We start from the raw sequence: 19,766 nt of genomic DNA, 5'->3' as shown, positions 1-19,766 counted from the left end.
GTACACAGAGGAATCCCAGAAGCAGGATGTGGGAAAGTGAGATGATAGGTATGGGGGAAATGGGAAGAAAAGTTAGCTACCTGATTAGGCATAGATTGGGAAGTAACCAAAGAAAGATTGCCCAAGGCAGTGACAGTTATGCTGAACTCTGTAGGATGGATAAGATTTATCTAAAGTATGAACAAAAAATTAAACACATACAAACAAACAAACAAAAAGTATTTCTAGAAAGAAAAATCATTTTTAAGGCATTGTGACAGTCACTCCAACCATCAGCAGCCACCACCCTATCAGCTTAGCAGCTATTAACTTTGAGAAAGAACAATCCACCAGCAAAAAGATTATAAGTCACTGAAAGCTAAATGGTTAGCTTTTTATTAAAACAATAAAGTGTTTTTATTTATTTAAAATTTTCAGGATTTATGTATTTTTTTAATTTTTAAAAATCGTTTATTTTTAACATTTATTTTCAGTGTTCCAGAATTCATTGTTTATGTACCAAACCCATTGCTCTGTGCAATACGTGCCCTCCATAATGCCCACCACCAGGCTCACCCAACCTCCCACCCCCCTGCCCTTCCAAAACCCTCAGATTGTTTTCCAGAGTCCTCAATCTCTCATCGTTGGTCTCCCCTCCAATTTTCCCCAACTCCCTTCTCCTCTCCATCTCACCATGTCCTCCATGTTATTTGATATGCTCCACAAATAAGTGAAAACATATGATAATTGACTCTCTCTGCTTGACTTATTTCACTCAGCATAATCTCTTCCAGTCTGCCCATGTTGCTACAAAAGTTGCATATTCATCCTTTCTGATGGAGGCATAATACTCCATAGTGTATATGGACCACATCTTCCTTATCCATTCATCCATTGAGGAGCATCTTGGTTCTTCCACAGTTTGGCGACTGTGCCCATTGTTACTATAAACATTGGGGTACAGATGGCCCTTGTTTTCACTACAGCTGTATCTTTGGGGTAAAAACCCAGTAGTGCAATTGTAGGGTCATAGGGAAGCTCTATTTTTAATTTCTTAAGGAATCTCCACACTGTTCTCCAAAGTGACTGTACCAACTTGCATTCCCACCAACAGTGGAAGAGGGCTCCCCTTTCTCCACAACCTCTCCAGCACACGTTGTTTCCTGTCTTGCTAGTTTTGGCCATTATAACTGGTGTTAGGTGATATCTCAATGTGGTTTTGATTTGAATCTCCCTGATGGCTAGTGATGATGATTTTTTCGTATGTCTGCTAGCCATTTGTATGTCTTCATTGGAGAAGTGTCTGTTCATGTCTTCTGCCCATTTTTGGACATGATTATCTGTTTTGTGTGTGTTGAGTTTGAGGGGTTCTTTATAGATCCTGGATATCAACCTTTTGTCTGTATTGTCAATTGTGAATATCTTCTCCCATTCCGTGGGTTGCATCTTTGTTTTGTTCACTGTTTCCTTTGCTGTGCAGAAGCTTTTGATCTTGATGAATTCCCAAAAGTTCTTTTTTGCTTTTGTTTCCTTTGCCTTTGGAGACATGTCTTGAAAGAATGATTCTGTGGCCATTTGTGAAGAGGTTACTGCCTATGTTCTCCTCTAGGATTCTGATGGATTCCTTCCTCACATTGAGGTCCTTTACCCATTTTGAGTCTGTCTTTGTGAATGGTGTAAGAGAATGGTTGAGTTTCACTCTTCTACACATAGCTGTCCAATTTTCCCAGCACCATTTACTGAAGAGACTGTCTTTTTTTCTACTAGATATTTTTTCCTGCTGTGTCAAAAATTATTTGACCATGGAGTTGAGGGTCCATATCTGGGCTCTCTACTCTGTTCCACTGGTCTATGTGTCTGTTTTTATGTCAGTACCATATTTTTAAAAAATTTCTTTTCAGTGTCCCAGAATTCATTGTTTATGTACCACACCCAGTGCTCTATGCAATACATGCCCTCCATAATACCCACCATCTGGCTCACCCAGTCTCCCACCCCCCACCCCTCCAAAACCCTCAGTTAGTTCCTCAGAGTCCACAGTCTCTCATGGTTTGTCTCTCCCTCCATTTTCCCCCAACTCACTTCTCCTCTCCATCTCCCAACGACTTCCATATTATTTCTTATGTTCCACAAATAAGTGAAACCATATGATACTTGACTTGTTTCACTCAGCATAGTCTCTTCCAGTCCCATCCATGTTGATATAAAAGTTGGGTATTCATCCTTTCTAATGGAGGCATAATACTGCATAGTACATAGGATTTATGTATTTTGAAAGAAAGAGAGAGAGGGAGTGGGAGATGGGGAAAAGCAGAGGGAGAGATAGAATCTCAAGCAGACTCCCCACTGAATGCTGAGCCCAATATAGGTCTTGATCACATGACCCCAAGATCATGATCTGAGTTGAAATCTAGACCTGGACACTTACCAGGATGAGTCACCCAAGAGCCTCTTATTTATTAATTATAAAGCCTTTTTATTTGAGTATAGTTGACACACAGTATTCCAGTAGTTTCAGATGTACCAAACTGATTCAATTATTTGAAAATTTTTGGGTCAATTAGTATTACATATTTGGCCCTTTCTCTGATCTGATTACTTAAATAGCAACTAACTCAAGTACTCCCCATCTTCAATCATTGTATACTTTGTCATTTTCCCACATTGCTGAATAAAAAGCATTTACTTTAGAGGCCTAAATTAGATGGCTACATGGAGTTTCAGTTGGTTGCTTTAAAAAGTTTCCTTTTTAATAACTAGAAAGGACATTTAGCATCTTCCACTTTGTACCCAGTCCCGTAGTTTAGCCTAAAGAATACAGAAAAGCAAAATGAGGGTAAGAACAGGTCACAGTTAACTGTGGCATGTCAATACCAGGTTAAGGGACAACACAACCTTTCCAATGGTGGTATAGAAAGGAACTGGATCTGCAGCCCAGACACATCTCCTCCATTCCCATCACCACAATTCCAGATAAGAAACTCATCCTGAGACACCTCATTCAACCTGTATATACTGAGGATGGTATCTTTTCTTAAACACACAAACACACACACATACACAGGCCATTTTTTCCCAGCTGTTAATTATTTGCATTATTAAGAACAGTGTCATGAAGTTGACATTGACATTAAGATACAGAGATTAAAAATAGACTTCACATTAAAATGTAAATGACTATTAGAGAGCAAGATCACCCACTGGTAAGATGTCAGCAAACAAATCTCTCAATGGAGATAAAATTTACACATTTTATGCATAGTTTTTGTTAATTTTTAATTTTTATTTTTTGCATAGTTCTTGCTTAACATGAGGGTGAGATTGTGGCAGAGGATGCTTAAGAGTGTCCTCCCAAATTCCATGATGATCTTCATTCTAGATTACCTTTGTTGTATTGATACATAAAAACAGGTTGTCAGTGACTGTCATATATTTTCACTCATACTGAAAAGTCACACTTCATGAATGGTTGTTGGAACCTTTCATAAATTATTAAAATAACACATCATATCTATTATTTTGTTTTTGACAATTTCCCCAGAGAAAGCATCATTCTGGAGTTCAAGGAAGAAAAAAAAAAAGCCAAAAAAATACTTTTCTGATAGTCATGATCTCAGATATTTAGTGAACCCTAAAGTTGCAAAGGGTGAAAATAGTCATCCAGGAATATCTTATCATGGAGATAGGTGGGTGGGCTCTGATTGCTCACTTTGTGAATACAGACTTACACAGAGAGCTTAGCAATTGCAGTTTTCACTAAGTGATCCACCATCTACATAAGATGAAGAGTTTTCAGCAAGAAGCCTGCCTCCTTGTGGGCCCAGGAAAAATTTTCTTTACCTTGTTAACTACAGAACTTATAATAGTTTAAGTGGGTAGGTAAGGATCTCTATTTCTTTAAAATTGATACTCTGATATTTGTAGCACAGGAAAATATTTCTGAATTGGTAAAATTGACCCAATTTTCATTTAAGTGAAATAAACACATATGTCCTTGGTGGTTATGTCCTAAACATTACTAATGAATCTCTTATGTAAGACTTGGAAATACAGAGTGGAACAAACAGAACTGGGGAAAATATCCTGAAACACAGATATAAATAAATTAACATCAGAAAAGGTCAGGTATGCAATAATAAGTACCAGATTACAAGGCAAAATGCAACTTTCTTTTCTTTTATTTCAACATCATTTTAAGTATTTGTAAGATGATAAGGGCAATTTTTCTAACGTATTAATCCTGTAAAATGTGTAATTAATGCTTAGTGTAAATATAACTATCCAGATAATAAAAAAGAAAAAATCTCTTAAGAAAAGGAAAAATGATTACTATTGATAGCTTTCAGAAATACCTCCCAGATTTTTATGATTCTTCTGTTTTTATATTTCATGAGCCTTCCTTTCTATTTCTATTTTTATTATTAATTGATTATTTTTGTATATAGGTATCTGTTTTTTTCCTGATTTATGAGGAATAATTGGCAAATAAAATCAAATATAATGATTTAATAATGATTTAATGCACATAGACATTATGAGGTGAATACCACAATCAAGTGAATTAACACATTCATCACCTTATATGTACATAATTTTTAATTTTGTGGTGAGAATGCTTAAGATTTCCCAGCCAATTTCAAGTATATAATATGGTATTATTAATTATTACCCACATTGTAGTTAGAGCCTCACAATTTTTTTATCCCCTAGAAAATAATTATTTTGAATTCTACTTCACATAACTCATAGATTTCCATTTCTTTGTTCTCAGTATTGGAAAGTTATTGTGCTTCCCTGATGGTGTCATATGGCTTTACCTTCTCATGTTTCTGCTGGTTTTGCACTGATGTCTACAAATTTGAGGCAGCAGTTGCCTCTTGCAGCTTTTTCAAACTGGCTTTGGTGGGAAAAGACTTGAGTCTCCAAATGAGTGTGAGGGTGCCCACTAGGTGGAGGGCAGTGTTTCCACTTCTAGGGAGGGAGCAGTAGGACCCCAGTGGTCTGGGCACAGAACAGTGCAGTCTAGTCATAGCTGCATTTTAGGCTCCAGGTTTGGCATGAAGAGTGGTGACAGCCTGGCCTTAGTAGTGTTGAGTCGAAGCTGTGACCAAGGACCCAGGGGGCAGGGTGTATGGTAGCAGAAAGGAAGACATGACCTGGTGAAGTCCCCTTACTAGGGATTAACTAATGACAGATCTTCAGAGAAACATACTTTCAAAGAATAAGATGAATGAAGGTCAATTATTAAGATGTCACTAAAGAATTACTAGTGAAATATCAATTGTAATGTGTGAGAAAGCCACTTTAGCTCAAAATGCATATCTTATAATGTTCATTCAGATTTATTCAATTTATCCTAGCTTGTAAGAGTTCCAAATGTAGTGAGGATTGTGATTTAGAATGGCAAACCTTTGTACAGGGGATTAAATTTAAGCTTAGGGAATCTGCAAGAGATTGAGGGACTACATCTGTTTGCACAATCCCTTGTAGAGTATATGGAACATATTCCTTCTGATACAGTTACATACATTACTCTTACCAATGTACACAAAGGGTCAAGAAGAACAAAATATTATATAGGCATATTATACTCCATAATGCTCTCAATGCAATAGACTCCTTGAAAATTGGAAAGGGCAGTTAAACACTACTTATTTAAAAATAAAGTGGTTGAAAAATTTTAAATAAAAACAAAATTTTATTTAAATAATTGTCTCCTCACAGTGAAGATGAGAGGAAGTAATATGGGGACTTAACTGGAAAGGTTTATAGGACCAAGAGATGTGAAAGAGGGGTGTGTAGTATTATAACTTAAAAACTTTGTACATATTTTTTTTTTGTATATATTATTTGTAGTACTGTTTTCCTCATATGGTTGTTCTGGGCTAGATTTGAATTTATGGGTGTCTGAGGAGGATGATGCCAATAGTCAAGACATAATATTCATAACATTAAATTCAACAGTACATACTTCTAGCGATTCTTTAGTAGAGGTCATAAGTTCATCCATTTAGATAAAACAGAGGTAACTATGAATGTGGTTCCCTTAACTAAGTGACAGGGATAGTTCTGTAATACTTTACCTATCCAATCTGGTGACAACTGAGTTGAGGTGGGACAAGGAAGAAGCTTTATCAAGTTTTCTGTGACTGCCATCTTTGGATGAGGACCAATAGCTGAGATGGAAAATTAGCTTCATTCATCACCAATGTGAAACTTACAAAATCATTAAACCTGGCCTCTGGCTGGTAGTGGGGAAAAAAGAGGTTGGTGAATCACATATTATATATTTTATAGGCCAGGTTTAAAAATGGTGCACATCGTTCCACATCACTCGGCATCAGGGAAATACAAATCAAAACCACAATGAGATATCACCTCACACCAGTCAGAATGGCTAAAATTAACAAGTCAGGAAATGACAGATGCTGGCGAGGATGCGGAGAAAGGGGAACCCTTCTACACTGTTGGTGGGAATGCAAGCTGGTGCAACCACTCTGGAAAACAGCATGGAGGTTCCTCAAAATGTTGAAAATAGAACTACGCTATGACCCAGCAATTGCTCTACTGGGTATTTACCCTAAAGATACAAACGCAGTGATCCGAAGGGGCACGTGTACCCGAATGTTTATAGCAGCAATGTCTCCAATAGCCAAACTGTGGAAAGAACCTAGATGTCCATCAACCGATGAATGGATAAAGAAGAGGTGGTATATATACCCAATGGAATACTATGCAGCCATCAAAAGAAATGAAATCTTGCCATTTGTGATGATGTGGATGGAACTAGAGGGTATCATGCTTAGTGAAATAAGTCAATCAGAGAAAGACAACTATCATATGATCTCCCTGATATGAGGACATGGAGATGCAACATAGGGGGTTAGGGGAATAGGAGAAGAATAAATGAAACAAGATGGGATTGGGAGGGAGACAAACCATAAATGACTCAATCTCACAAAACAAACTGGGGGTTGCTGGGAGGAGGTGGGGTTGGGAGAGGGGGAGGTGGTTATGGACATTGGGGAGGGTATGTGCTATGGTGAGTGCTGTGAAGTGTGTAAACCTGGCGATTCATAGACCTGTACCCCTGGGGATAAAAATACATTATATGTTTATAAAAAAAAAAATTGGAAGGGGAGGCGAACCATAAGAGACTATGGACTCTGAAAAACAACCTGAGGGTTTTGAAGGGTGGGGGGTGGGAGGTTGGTGGAACCAGGTGTTGGGTAATAGGGAGGGCACATATTACATGGAGCACTGGGTGTTGTGCAAAAACAATGAATACTGTTATGCTGAAAAAGAAATAAATAAATTTGTTAAAAAAAGATATTTCTGGCTACTCTGAAACCCAGAGATAACAAAATATGAACAAAAGACAACAAAATTGCTTTAACTCTGTACTTTCAGTGGAAAAATGTGCAAATATTCTTGAAAATAGTATACAATCTATTTCTGAGTGGTAACTGTAAATACTTTTCCATGATAAAAATATAGATTTGCATCACAATTTTTTTCTGCACTAGACTCTTTTTATGGACAAACCATTATTTGGTAAAGCTTCCCATGTTTAACCATTATAACATTATATATTATTTTATATTAATATCATCTATTTCTTTAGTATAAATTATCAGAAGAGGAATTTCTGAGGCAAAGACCAGTTTATAGATATATGTGTTTGTGTATATATATATATAAAATTAATTATATACAATTATTAATTATTATTTTTTGTACTGCTGAGTGATTCATTGGTTTCATATAATACCTAGTGCTCATCACAACAGAAGTGTATTGCCATGTGTAATGCCACATAATATTCACAGAAGCATTTGGGTTCCTTGTCATTGTTGGGATTGTGAAAGAATTCCACCCTTATTCCTTGCTTGATTTCTGAGTCAGTTAGGGAGAGAAAGTAGGCAAGTAAATGGATATTAAAATTCCATTTTTATTATAAATAGAAGTATTGAAAAGATGGCTTTGAACATTGCAATAAGAAATTCTCAAGTTAGTCATATCTATTGGATAGACAGGACTAGATCCAAATCTACCCCGTTGACCAGGGGTATATCTTCTATTGAATGACTTCAGGCAGTTTTAAATCTAGCTGTAGAAAAGACAACATAAAAGAGGAAAGGGAACAGGATAGATCTAGCATATCCAGATCCTTGTTCAAAATCTACCTGTCATGGGTATAGAGTTTTATTTTGGGAAAATGGAAAAAGTAGTGCAGCTATATAGAGGTGATGGCTGGACAACAATGTAAATATACTTAATACCACTGGACTGTATGTATTCTTAAAAATTTTTAAATGGTAAATTCTATGATATATGCTTTTTCCCACAATAAAAAGAAATAGGGGAAAAAAAAAAACAGAAAAGTTACAGAGATAAAATCAAAACCAAAAAGCCCACCCAAACCCCCCTAATTCTACTTGTCAGATAAGTCTTTTCAACACCAGTGGAAGGAGAGAGAGGAGAGTGTCAGGAGAATTGCATGAATGAATTATAGAAAAAAATCTTCAAACCCTAGAAATAAAGTAGAATGACTGCCCATCTTTACAATGTCATTATTTTACAAGTTCATCCAAAAATTTTTTAATTATTCAGGAAAATACACAAGAATCTGACTTTGTTGTTTACTTTTTGCTTAAAGTCCACACACCTTGAAATAACACATTAACACATTAGCACATTAAGTAGATTTCTGTTCAGTAGAAAAGATATCCTAAGGACTACAGTTTTATGATACTATAAGATATTAATCAATTCATATCTAATAGATACCAAAGAGTCGTCATTTGATTATATAGTGTTTATTCCTTGAATTCTCCTTTCTTTTTTCTTTCTTTTTTTTTATTTCTTTTCAGCGTAACAGTATTCATTGTTTTTGCACCACACCCAGTGCTCCATGCAATACATGCCCTCCTTATTATCCACCACCTGGTTCCCCCAACCTCCCACCCCTGCCCTTTCAAAACTCTCAGGTTGTTTTTCAGAGTCCATAGTCTCTCATGGCTCATCTCCCCTTCCGATTTCCCTCAACTCCCTTCTCTTCTCTATCTCCCCATGTCCTCCATGTTCTTTGTTATGCTCCACAAATAAGTGAAACCATATGATAATTGACTCTCTCTGCTTGACTTATTTCACTCAGCATAATCTCTTCCAGTCCCACCCATGTTGCTACAAAAGTTGCGTATTCATCCTTTCTGATGGAGGCATAATACTCCATAGTGTATATGGACCACATCTTCCTTATCTGTTCGTCTGTTGAAGGGCATCTTGGTTCTTTCCACAGTTTGGCAACCGTGGCCATTACTGCTATAAACATTGGGGTACAGATGGCCCTGAATTCTCCTTTCAAACAGCCTTACCATTTTACTGTTTAACTAGTTGAATAAAATACTTTGCATATGTTTGTTGAATAATTGTATGAATATTGTATTTTTTTTACCTTTTGAAAATTACTCTTAAAAGAATTCCCCTCCACATGGAGAGAAATATGAAGATTAGGGAGTATATATTTTTCCTAATATTCATATATTCATCATATTTCTAAGATTTTTTTCTTAACCGGTTAGCTTAACATTAAGCCTGTGGTTAACAAAGTGTATGCTTATACTGCTTAAGACAGAAATGAACCATGAGAGACTTTGGACTCTGAAAAACAACCAGAGGATTTTGAAGGGGGTGGGTGGGAGGTTGAGGAACCAGGTGGTGGATAATAGGGAGGGCACATACTACATGGAGCACTGGGTGTGGTGCAAAAACAATGAACACTGTTACGCTGAAAATAAAGAAATAAAAAAAAAGAGAGTGAAATTAGCTCTCTTTAAGGCAAAAGAGTCCACCTTCCCAGTTTTACTTTCCCATTGCCAGTTCCTCTGAATATCTTTCTAGACCTATGTTGGACATTTCAGAAGTTACTCTGAATCAGTGTACTCGAAAAATAATTTAGCAAGGCCACTCTAAACCTGTAAATGAAAATCTACCTTCTAATATTTTTCCAATGTCAAGTACAGATACGTTATCTAACACATGCAACCTAATACCGAATGACACTGTAGATACTTCAGTAAGAAAATTCCATAACTTAGGAACATCCCATATATAGACGATTAACAATTCTTAGAGTGTAATTTATTCTGTTTATTCTATTTGAACAGTTTTATTGAAGTATAACTGATATACAGAAAACTGCACAATTTAATGTATACAACTTGATGAGTTTGTACCTATGCAGACACTTGTGAAACCATCACCACAATCAAGATAATGAATATATCCACTGTCTTTAAGTAGAGGACACTTGATGTTTGAATAAAATTCAGATTTTTTTTTTCAAAAGCTAAAACCTGAGTTGATATCTTCTTAATTGGATTAACTCTTTTAAGGATTTAAAGGATGTAAGAGTCTAATTTGCCCATTTGTAGAGATTCTGAAGTGTTAGGGAAACCAGTGAAATTAGTATGTTGCTCTTTATTTTTTAACCCTAGCATATAAGAAATTTACTAAAACAACCTTGGTCTTTATAGCAGTTATCCCAGGATGTGAATTTTCCAGGAATATTTGTTGTTTTAAAAATTCTTCATGGGGCGCCTGGGTGGCTCAGTGGGTTAAAGCCTCTGCCTTAGGCTCAGGTCATGATCCCAGGGTCCTGGGATCGAGCCCCACGTCAGGCTCTCTACTCCGCAGGGAGCCTGCTTCCTCCTCTCTCTCTGCCTGCCTCTCTGCTTAGTTGTGATTTCTCTCTGTCAAATAGATAAAATATAAAAAAAAATCTTCATATATTTAAACCCCATAAGATATTTTTATTATTGTGTTATACAGACAATGTGCATTTAACTTTTCAACTCATTTTCTTATTCTGTATTTCATCACTCATGACATCAATACATGTAATTATTTTTCTCAGTTATAAATAAAGACCACTTTGCTATTTTTTTCTTTTAGTGTAGATATACTGGTGATGAATTCACTTAGTGTTTGTTTTTTTGGAAATTTCTCTGTTTTACCTTTAATAACACATTCACAGTAAAGGCAAATAATTAAATTTTGCTGGTTAATTAAACTTTACAAATATATACAATCATGAAGCCACCACCCAGAAAAAGACAGAATACTACTAGCAATCAAAACAAGTCTTTCTTATCCTCTGGCAGTCAAGATTCAACCAAAGGTAGCCACTGTCCTAGTTTCATGTGTATAATTTTTGGAGATAGATATTTTCATTTTTCTCAGGTATTTAACTTGGAGAGCAATTACTAAGACATGATAACTGTATTTATATGAAACTGCCAGAATGTTTCCTTAAGTAGTTATATCATTTCACATGTCTGCCAGCAGTATATGATACTTCAGTTGCTCTCCATCCTTGTCATGATTTATGTTGTCAACTTACATTCTAATTGTAGTCATTCTAGTGAGTGTGTGACTCATTTTAGTTATAATTTGAATTTCTTGGTGACTAATGATACTGAGCTCCTTTACATATGCCTATCGGCTATTCACATATCTTCCTTTATGAAGCATCTAATAAATTTTCTTGACCATATTTAGTTGATAGTTATTGTTCACTAATATATTGTTATGGACATTTATATCTATGATCATGAGGGATATTGGTCAATACTTTCATTCTTGTAATTTCTTTGCTTGATATTAGTATCAATTTATTCTGATTTCATAAAATGAGTGAGAGAGTGTTCTTTCCTCATATGCTCTGAAATACTGCATTATTTATCCTTTTGATAGTCACCAGTGAGGCAACATAAATTTGGAATTTTCTTTGTGAAAGGAATTAGGTATTAATTCAATTTCTATAACAGAAATAAAGGTATGCAGATTTCCTGTTCTTTATGTGTCAGTTCTGTAATTTACATCTTTCAAATAACTTTTTCATTTTATCTAAGTTGTCAAATGTATTGGTGTAACATTGTTCATAGCCCTCTCTTGTTAATATGTTAAAATCTAGAGGATCCATATTGCTGTTCTATCTTACATTCTTTATATTGGTGTATCTACCTATTCTATCAGGACACAAACCACATGGTGATTTAAACAAGGGTAATTTTATGTCAAGAATTACTAACTTATGGGACACCTGGGTGGCTCAGTTGGTTGAGCAGCTATCTTTGGCTCGGGTCATGATCCCAGCAGCCTGGGACTGAGTCCCGCATCAGGCTCCTTGTTCGGCAGGGAGCCTGCTTCTCCCTATGCCTCTGCCTGCCTCTCTGTCTGCCTGTGCTCACTCTCTCTGACAAATAAATAAAATAAAATCTTAAAAAAAAAAGAATTACTAACTTATGATAAATAAGTAACCATAAAATATAAGAGAACTTTAGAGATACCCTAAGACCCAGGGAGGATTTAGCTAGGAAGGATGATTTTAAAGGGAATGGAATCTCCAAGACAGATTCAAATCTCTTTGTAGAAAGTATAGTTGCATTACACTGGGTGGAGAGAAGTTCACAGGTTTTTCTGGGCCTAAACTAGTCAACAGTTCTGCATAAGTCAGAAAGAACAACCCAGGGCACTAACTAGTCCTAGCCAGTGGGTGCCCGTAAAAGTGTGCAGAGGTGGTAAGAGTATAACAGTGGGCTTTAGGCCTTCACATCAGGAAGAACAGAAATAGTTATCACCAGCCCGTCCAGGGCTGTGAGGTTGCTGAAGGGCTCTGTGTAACTGGTGCGTGGTTGGGCTATATGCCCTCACTCTCACACCTCTTGACACTGTGCAGCTGGCAGAACTAGCATGTTGGATGAAGTCACTTAGAGGACTTGACACCCAGCTGGACTCTGGCAACTGAAGGCTCCTTACCGCCACCCCCACCCCCAACCCTCAGTCCTGAGAATGTATTGTCTGTCTGTCATTCCTACACTAGGAGCTATTTCATGGAAATATTATTGAAAAAATAAAGTGTTGTTGAGACCATCTGGATTATGTATATGACTGAACTCAAGGGCTTTATGTAAACTTTTAAGATTCTGTCAGGTGGATGCAGAGATCTACGCCTCTTGTGGCTGCCCAAGACAAACCTGTGGAAGTTCCCTTGCTTATTAAAATGGCTACCTCTTGGTCTGGAGTGGCCTTCCTCTTTCTTTTGTCTCTTCTGGCCCTCTGTGTATGGAAGCCAGTTTGCAAGCCAACATAGCAAGAGAATGTCATTTCTTCACTGAGCGAGCTTATCTTATGATACTGAGTATCTTTATACGGTGCTATCTGAAATGCTTGAAAGAAATCCATCTATTTATTATAACAGATTGGAAACTGAATTTGAAGCTGAGAGACAATATGGAATTTGATAAGTGGCACAATTGGTAATTTGTTTTAACTCTATTTCTTGATCTCCTAAGTAGAAGTTTATTGATTATATTGATCTTTTTTAAAAAAATTAGCTTTATCAGAATCAGACCTATAAATACAAAGAACAGACTGATGGTTGACATATGGATGAGGGTTGAGGGGAAGGGCAAAATGGGTGAAGGAGAGTGGAAGATACAGGCTTCTAGTTATGGAATGCATAAGTCCCAGAAAAAAAGGCACAACATAGGGAAAATAATCAATGATATTTTAATAGTGTTGATGGTGATGATGGTAGTTACACTTGTGGTGGCATAGTATAACATGTAGAGAATTGAATCAATATGTTGTCATACCTAAAATAAATATAACATTGTGTGTCAACTATATTCATATATAAAATGGTCATAAAAGGAGCTTTACATTTCACTGATTTTTCTATTGCTTACTTGAATTGATTTCTATTTAATTGAATTCTGCTTTGTCTTCATTATTTCTATCCTTTTTAAAAATGCTTTTTATTTTTTAATTTTCTTTTCAGTGTACCAGAATTCATTGTTTAAGCACCACACCCAATGCTCCATGAAATAAATGCCCTCCATAATACCCACCACCAGGCTGACCCATCTTCCCACCCCCTACCCCTTCAAAACCCTCAGATTGTTTTCAGAGTCCATAGTCTCTCATGGTTCATCTCCCCCTCCAATTTCCCTCAACTCCCTTCTCCTCTCCATCTCCCTATGTCCTCCATGTTATTTGTTATACTCCACAAATAAGTGAAATCATATGATAATTGACTCTCTCTGCTTGACTTACTTCACTCAGCATCATCTCTTCCAGTCCTGTCCATGTTGATACAACAGTTGGGTATTCATCCTTTCTGATGGAGGCATAATACTCCATAATGTATACGGGCCACATCTTCCTTGTCCATTTGTCCACTGAAGGGCATCTTGTTTCTTTCCACAGTTTGGCAACCTTGGCCATTGCTGCAATAAAGATTTGGGTACAGATGGTCCTTCTTTTCACTACATCTGTATCTTTGGGGTAAATACCCAGAGGTGCAATTGTAGGGTCATAGGGAAGCTCTGTTTTTAATTTCTTACGGAATCTCCACACTATTCTCCAAATAGTGGAGAATATGCACCAACTTGCATTCCCACCAAGAGTGGAAGAGGGTTCCCCTTTCTCCACATCCTCTCCAACACATGGTGTTTCCTGTCTTGCTCATTTTGGCCATTCTAACTGGTGTAAGGTGGTATCTCCATGTGGTTTTGATTTGAATCTCCCTGATGGCTAGTGATGATGAAGATTTTTTCATGTGTCTATAGTCATTTGTATGTCTTCATTGGAGAAGTGTCTGTTCATGTCTTCTGTCCATTTTTTGACATGATTATCTGTTTTGTGTGTGTTGAGTTTGAGGGGTTCTTTATAGATCCTGGATATTAGCCTTTTGTCTGTACTTTCAATTGTGAATATCTTCTCCCATTCCGTGCATTGCCTCTTTGTTTTTTTGGTTATTTTTTTTGATTAAAAAATTTTTTTTATTTCTTTTCAGCGTAACAGTATTCATTGTTTTTGAACCACACCCAGTGCTCCATGCAATATGTACCCTCCTTAATACCCACCACCTGGTTCCCCCAACCTCCTACCCACTGCCCCTTCAAAACCCTCAGGTTGTTTTTCAGAGTCCATAGTCTCTCATGGTTCATCTCCCTCTCCAATTTCCCTCAACTCCCTTCTCCTCTCCATCTCCCCATGTCCTCCATGTTCTTTGTTATGCTCCACAAATAAGTGAAATCATATGATAATTGACTCTCTCTGCTTGACTTATTTCACTCAGCATAATCTCTTCCAGTCCCATCCGTGTTGCTACAAAAGTTGCATGTTCATCCTTTCTGATGGAGGCATAATACTCCATCATGTATATGGACCACATCTTCCTTATCCATTCATCCATTGAAGGGCATTTTGGTTCTTGTCTCTTTGTTTTTTTGATTGTTTCCTTTGCTGTGCAGAAGCTTTTTTTTTTAATTTTTTTTAATTTTTTTTAAAGATTTTATTTATTTATTTGACAGACAGATTACAAGTAGGCAGAGAGGCAGGCAGAGAGAGAGGAGGAAGCAGGCTCCCCGCCAGGCAGAGAGCCCGATGTGGGGCTCGATCCCAGGACCCTAGGACCATGACCTGAGCCGAAGGCAGAGGCTTTAACCCACTGAGCCACCCAGGCGCCCCTGTGCAGAAGCTTTTGATCCTGATGATGCCCCAAAGTTCATTTTCATTTTTGTTTCTTTTGCCTTTGGCGACATATCTTGAAAGAAGTTGCTTTGGCTGATTATTTCTATCCTTTACTGTTAACCAGCTCACAGTATTTTCCCTTTTCTTGTAGTTTCTTCATTGCCCCATGCTTATAGTGTGGTCCAGGTATGTTATTTAATTTCTCAACATTTGGAGATTTTCTGGATGTCCTTTTTAAATTGAACTCATTATAATTCTTGGGGACCTGGGTGGTTTAGTCAATTAGGCATCTGCCTTTGACTCAGGTCATGATCTTGGAGCCCTGAGATTGGGCCCCATACCCTGCTCCCTGTTCAGAGTGAGTCTGCTTCTCCTTTCCTTCTGCTTCTCCCCTGTTCCTTCTCTCTCTTTCTCTTGCTCACTCTCTATCTTTTTCAAATAAGAAAAATCTTTAAAACAAATAAAAATATATAATTCTTCTGTGCACAGGAAATATATTTTATATTAGATTCAATCCTTCTAAACTTATTGAGACTTGTTTTATGTCCCAGCATAGGACTGTCTTGGTGAATATTTCATGTGAATTTAAAAAAAGTTCAAACTTGAAAATCTAGAGGGGAGTCAAGATGGCAGGGAAGTAGGAGGAGGCACCATTTCAACCTGTACCCTAAAGTGAGCTGATTACCTAACAAAGAATTCCAACCACCCATGAATTCAGCCTGAGATCAGAACTATACATGTCTGGATCTCTACAGGAGCAGAAGACACCAGTGGCAGGTAAAGCAGACTGGGAGCATCAGACTGATATCAGAAGATAAACAAAAGGGGGAGGGAACCACCAGAGGTGACCATTGGGAAAGTAATACCCCAACACAAGAGTGCTCTGCATCTGGGGACCAGCATTAACTTGGAGTCTGGTTGAAAGCACTCAAAAAACAAAGAGCAAAGGATCGCGGGGGGGGGGGTAATAGTGGGAACCTGGGCGGTTAGGGACAGGGACCTAAGTCCCCGAACCCAGGACAGCCTCCCCTGGCGCGGAGCCAGAGAGAGTGCGGCAGAGAAATCAGGTCTCTGTCCCTGAGCCGCCAGTGCACCTGAATGCCAGCCCGCCCGAGAACGAGTGGGGTCTGTCTCCCGTGAGGGGCTGGGAGCCTGGCCAGAGGGCAATCCTGAAACGTGGGCGTCCCACACCCTCCCTTGGGATACATGCTCATAGGCGCTAGCCTGGAGCTCTGGCAGCCGGAAAAACCAGACATTCCCAGCCCAGGACAGCGGGAAAATCTCAGTGTGTGATCTCTGCTCGGAAACTCTCTGGCTGTCTGGAGCTGCCTAGAGAGCCACCACAGCCCTGGTTTTGGATACAACGAGGAGCTCCTTCATCCCCAGGGACAGTGACTCAGAACGGACTCAGCCAGCAGCTTTTCCAAAACATTCTGGGGCTTCTCTCTGACAGGGAGGTCGGGGTGCAGTTTGCTCTCCTCTAAACCTCCAAAAACCATCAAAAGCTGTCAAGGCGAGAGAAAGCAGATGAAAGAACATAAAAAAGCCCAGAGAACAAAAGGCTGAAAAAAACAGTTTCCTCAGAGCTCACCCCCTTAAGGGGAGCTGGAGGACCTAACTCAGGGAACATCATTGTCTGAATACCCACATGGCAGGCCCCTCCCCCAGAAAACCAACCAGGAAGGAAGAAAAAAAAAAAAAAAAAGACTACAAGAGAACCACCACCACTACTTCATAAATACAACTTTTATTTTTAACTCTTTACCAATATTCTGGTTCTTTTTTTTTATACATACAGATAAATTTTTAACCTATTTACCACCACACTGAGATGTCCAGTACATCAAATTCTTTAATAACCTTCTAACCTGAACTTTTTGATACATACACCCGTGTTTTTCTTTTGCTTTTCTATTTTTTTAATTCTTTTTTTAATTTTAACTTAGTTTAGTCTAGTTTATTCTTTTATTAATTTTTATTTTCTACTATACATATAGAGTTAAATGTCAAGGTAACCCCCTTTCCCCAATCAATGCTACCCCTATAGGCAAATCAGTTTCTAATCCCCCTGTAACTTAGGAAAGTTGAGTCCCTTAACAAAAACATCAGATACCTTCAGGAAGAATCAAAATAAACTTCCTCACCCACACTGAGAATTTATAAACACTCTCCCAATTTTCCTTCCGTCAGTGTTTCTGTGAATTTCTGTTTGCCCTGATAATATATAAATCTTATACTTGGGGTTCTTTCTGATGAAGTTCTTCCCTTTTTTTTTGTGTATATATATATATTTTTTCTCTTGTCATATACTTTTATCAGTCTTTTTGTTTGTCTGTTTTTGTTTGTATATGTCACAAATGTTACCTTGTGGCTCATTTGGGCTGAGCCTTCTCTTTTATCTTCCCTTTTTTTCCTATCTCTCTCTCTCTCTCTCTTTTTTTTTCCTTCCCCCCCCTTTTTTTTCTTTCTTCTTCTCTATTTCTATTTCTTTTCTTTTTTCTCTCATTTGGGTGGGGAATCCTGATTGCACAGAAGTGTTCCAGGGTGCACCTTGATTGCACCACAATCGATAAGTCCAGCTGCATCTGTTCAGTCATCTCTTACCAAAATGACTAGGAGGAGGAATACCCAACAGAAGAAAAATACAGAGGATGGGCCTTCTGCAACAGAACTAATGGCTATCGACATAGACAATATGTCAGAAAAGGAGTTCAGACTAACAATTATCCAGGCAATAGCTAGGTTGGAGAAAGCCATGGATGACCAAACAGAATTGATTAGGGCAGAAATGAAAGCCACCAGGGATGATATTCACAATGTTAGGGTAGAACTGAAAGCCACCAGGGATGATGTTCAAAATGCTCTCAATGAGTTCCAGTCCAATCTAAATTCTCTAAAAGCTAGGGTAACTGAGACAGAAGATAGAATTAGTGATCTGGAGGACAAACAGATAGAGAGAAAGGATCAGGAGGAAGCCTGGAACAAACAGCTCAGAAGCCACGAAAACAGAATCAGGGAAATAAATGATGCCATGAAACGTTCCAACGTCAGAACTATTGGAATCTCTGAAGGGGAGGAAAAAAAAGAAGACTAGAAGATATAGTGGAAGAATTTGTCTATGAAAATTTTCCCAATCTCATGAATGGAAACAATGTTCATGTACTAGAGGCAGAGAGATTTCCTCCCAAGATTTTAGATTCTCGAAAGTCCTCACGACACCTTATAGTTAGAATGAGGAATTATGTTTCAAGACAGACCCTCTTAAAAGCAGCTAGGACAAAAAAGCTCCTTACGTACAGAGGAAAGCCCATTAGAATAACGTCAGACCTTTCCACAGAGACATGGCAAGCCAGGAAGGGCTGCCAAAATATATTCAGAGTACTAAATGAGAAGAACATGCAGCCAAGAATACTCTATCCAACAAGACTGACATTTAAAATGGATGGACAGATAAAGAGTTTCCAAGACCGGCAAGGCTTAAAAGACTATGCAACCACCAAGCCAACACTGCGGGAAATATTAAGGGGGGTCCTATAAAAGGGAAAAAATCCTAAGAATATCATTGAACAGAAATATGGAAACAATCTACAGACAGAAAGACTTCAAAGGCAAAACGATGTCAATAAAAACCTATCTCTCAATAATCACTCTCAATGTGAATGGCTTAAATGCGCCCATAAAAAGACACAGGGTTGTAGATTGGATAAAACTAAAGGACCCATCCATATGTTGTCTACAAGAGACCCATTTTGAACCTAAGGATACACCCAGACTGAAAGTAAAGGGATGGAGAAGCATCTTTCATGCCAATGGGCCTCAAAAGAAGGCCGGGGTAGTGATTCTCATATCAGATAAATTAGATTTTAAATGAAAAACTGTAGTCAGAGATACAGAAGGACACTACATAATTCTTAAAGGGACTATCTGCCAAGATGATCTAACAATTGTGAATATCTATGCCCCAATATGGGAGCACCCAATTACATAAGAAAACTATTAATCAAGATAAAGAGTCATATTGATATGAATACAATAATAGTAGGAGATCTTAATACGCCTCTCTCAGAAATAGACAGATCATCGAAGCAGAAAATTAATAAAGAAATAAGAGCATTGAATGAAACATTGGACCAGATGGACCTCATAGACATATACAGAACATTCCACCCTAAAACAACAGAATACTCATTCTTCTCAAGTGCGCATGGAACCTTCTCCAAAATAGACCACATACTGGGTCACAA

The sequence above is a fragment of the Meles meles genome, chromosome 7 (assembly GCF_922984935.1).
Source record: "Meles meles chromosome 7, mMelMel3.1 paternal haplotype, whole genome shotgun sequence".
NCBI classification, from domain to species: domain Eukaryota; kingdom Metazoa; phylum Chordata; class Mammalia; order Carnivora; family Mustelidae; genus Meles; species Meles meles.
Note: the sequence above shows the minus strand (reverse complement) of the source record.